The sequence below is a fragment of the Sinocyclocheilus grahami genome, unplaced genomic scaffold, assembly GCF_001515645.1.
Source record: "Sinocyclocheilus grahami isolate Dianchi unplaced genomic scaffold, SAMN03320097.WGS_v1.1 scaffold574.1, whole genome shotgun sequence".
Taxonomy (NCBI): domain Eukaryota; kingdom Metazoa; phylum Chordata; class Actinopteri; order Cypriniformes; family Cyprinidae; genus Sinocyclocheilus; species Sinocyclocheilus grahami.
Window position 1 is genome coordinate 635,741 of NW_015505753.1, and position 3,271 is coordinate 639,011.

Here is a 3,271-nt window from a genome sequence, read left to right on the forward strand (position 1 = left end):
ATTTCTAATTATTGGGGGGACTAGCCCCCCTAAATATCTACGGTGGTTATCGCCCTGATCAGACATGAAAATATGTTGTGGCACTATCGTGCAGTCTATAATGATATGATGTTAGTTTGCAAATATTAGCGATTTTTTGCAAACATTTCTTTGAGTAACATGACCGTAAATATGAACTCACGATTGAATGTAGCATAAAACAAATGATTACTTTTTGTTAAAATCTTTATTAATACCAAAAATGCTTACATTTATGTGTCTTTTTCTTCGCTCGGGCAGCCATGTTGCCGCTGAAGCCGGTTTATGCTGAGATAATTCATACCCCTTCGTTTGAAGTGTGGTCCCGAAAAATCTTCATTTGAAGGGCTGTCTGGCCCTTCCCCTACCCCTACCCCTCCAACCAAAAGAGAATTGAGACACTTGAGGGGAATTGAGGGGAAGGGCTAAGGGGTAGAATTGGGATTGGGCCTAAGTGTTTTGGACATCAGATATTTTGGTCCATCTATCTTCTGCTCGTTTATAGTTGCCATCCTACTATTTAAAGTGCTGGCCCCGTGTTCGGTTTGCTTGTGTTTTATTTAAAGGAGACCTATTATGCCCCTTTTTACAATATGTACTATATATCTCAGGTGTTCCCAGAATGTGTCTGTGACATTTCAGCTCAAAATACCCCACAGATGAATTGTTATATCATTTTGAAAATGCCTATTTTGAGTGGAAGCAGAAAACAGGCTGTTTTCGTGCATGTCTCTTTAAAGGCAAATGACATCAAACAACAACATCTGTTTGGTTTTGATTATCATGTCTATCGCTTAAATCATCATGCGTTTTAAAACATATTGTTTATACTTCTGATATACAGTTCTCTGAGTGTACTCATCCGAAGCACACGCATAGAAAGCGGCTGTCACACGGCATGTGAGTACTAAACTACGATTATGTTCACTAACTTTCATGTCTTATTGCACTTCAACTGTCAAATACACACAAGTTTATGTTAAAAACACACAAGTTACAAAAACGGTTATGTCTGTAAAGGTAAACAGCTGGGACAGAAATCACATGTTTATATTAGATCTGTGTGGCAACAGCGTTATATACAGTATAACAATAAATCCAACAATAACAATAAATCAATAAATCCACTACTCTCCTGTCTCCACTAAGACTAGGACCCTACATAGTGTTCTGTGCTCTTCAGTGCAGCCAAAGACAGAACCGTTAGCATGCTTTGTTAGAATTTTCGCCATGGCATTAGAACTGATACACCGTTGTTGCTTTGAAAACACGTCGTTGGTGGAAACATGCAGATTAAGGGGCAGTAATTTTATAATAAGATTACCTTTCTACCTCACGGGGGGGAGCGAAATTTGAGTGGCTCATTTTCTCACAAGCCTGCAGAGAAAGGCTTACAAAAAAAATTACTGGGTGTACCTTTTTCACATTTTCTGGGTTGGTAGATGCACCGGGAACCTGATTATGGCACTTAAACACAGAAAAAGTCAGATTTTCATGATATGTCACCTTTAACGTGTTTTGGGTGATCTAATCTAAATCTAAAATAAAGGTATAAACTTCAGAATGTTTTGTGATTAAGCGCTGAATATCAAACCACATTTGATGGTGGTAAAAAAATTATTTTGTATCTTGCTAATGCATTCTGATGTACCGCCTACTCACCTAAAACACAATTATTGCACCAAAACAAGGGTGATAAACTTTGCTGATTAAGTGCATTAAGTGATTAAGTTGCTGATTTTGTGTCAAGCACGCCATTAGTTTTGTCCTGCAAAGCCAAACATTTTTATGCCTATTTCTCAAATCAAAAGTTTGATCTTCTGTGAGATTATTCACCACTCTCACACAAGACTTCAATCAGTCTGAGTCCCCAATTATTTTCCATTTGCATCATTCATCTAAAACGAAACTGCTAATTCAAGCTAAGTCCTTCAACATATCCTCTTGAGTGACACCAAATGACATTAATTGCAGTGAGAGTAATGGCTCGCTCCGTTAGCTCTAATTATGTGTAATGCGACTCATGCCTCTTCCAGAGCATCAACAGCTCGTCACATGAATGAAGCGCTCTGTTGCCAGGGTTACAGCTCATCTGGACGCATGATGGAGTCTGAGCGGTGGTTTCGATGAGGGGGAAATGCTGGTGATGTCACAGCGCTCCCCCGCACAGGCCGGTATGTTCAGCTGCCCTGAGTCACCGCATATGACAGCATAGTGTTTACAAGACTCTATTGATTTGTTTTGAGACTGTAATCATAAATACTATACATTCACATCACACCCAAGCCACTTAACCTACACACTCCATTCAAACGTTGTTTTATAAACATTTGCGATTAGATGTATTTACATTGATAGAATGTCTTCATTCACTAATAGACAGGGGCTCTGCTATGGTTTCTGGGCCCCCTGGACAGCATATTCACTCAGGCCCCTGCTTTCCGGGGGGTGGGGGGGTGGGGGGGTTTGTTCCCCCTCGATTCCGGTCTGGGGGGGAGGGGGGTCTGGGTAGTGTGGCAGAAAAGGACGTTATTTAAAACGTTTGACTGACGTTATGAAGTAAAAACATGTTATAATGTTATTTTTGTTGGACAACAGGTTTAGAAACATGCCTCATTGCAAGTCATTCCAAGGAAAGTTTAGCTTTAGGCATTTTAATTAAAGGGGTCATATGATGCGATTTCAAGTTTTCCTTTCTCTTTGGAATGTTGCAAGCTGTTCGTGAATAGATAAGATCCCTAAAGTTGCAAAGACCAAAGTCTCAAACCCAAAGAGATATTCTTAATAAAAGTTAAGAGTAGTCCACGCCCTCCTAAAATGTCTCATTCAAACACGCCCCCACATGTCTACGTCACTGTGTGGGAAGATTTGCATAACACTGCCCAAATGTATATGCAAAGAAAGAAGGCATAACTTTTATTCTCGCTGTATTATTGTTGCCGCCGCCATGTAGTAGAGACGCTGTGTGTTTCGTTGTGAAAGTGAAACTTCTTTTTTTGGTCTTCCAAAAGAGGAAACAACTTGAAATCAGTGGTTAAGTTGTATTTACAACACTGTTCCAGAGCAGTTCAACCCAAATATTCAGATGTGTGCTGCGCATTTTATGAAGGATGGATGAGGACTGTTTCCTGAACCAGTAGCCTAATGCATCTGTGGCACAAAAGTATTTGGCACTGATGATTCAAACGTGGGTTTTGAGCAGTGTACGGTAGTGCTTGTTGTTTGTCGTTTCTTCGATCACAAATGCAGACAT

The 3,271-nt window shown here is 40.0% G+C and overlaps 1 protein-coding gene and 1 long non-coding RNA gene across 3 annotated transcripts in view; one reads left to right on the forward strand and one right to left on the reverse strand.

Moving 5' to 3' along the window:
* The window catches only part of LOC107556613 (uncharacterized), a 16,660-nt gene extending 15,349 nt beyond the window's left edge, over positions 1–1,311 (reverse strand). Inside the window, exon 1 of the long non-coding RNA XR_001605305.1 lies at positions 1,128–1,311. This is a non-coding gene — a long non-coding RNA (uncharacterized lncRNA). The remainder of the gene's footprint in view (positions 1–1,127) is intronic.
* Positions 1–3,271, forward strand: part of prkcab (protein kinase C, alpha, b) — a 205,940-nt gene that overhangs the window by 18,603 nt on the left and 184,066 nt on the right. The window lies entirely within an intron of this gene.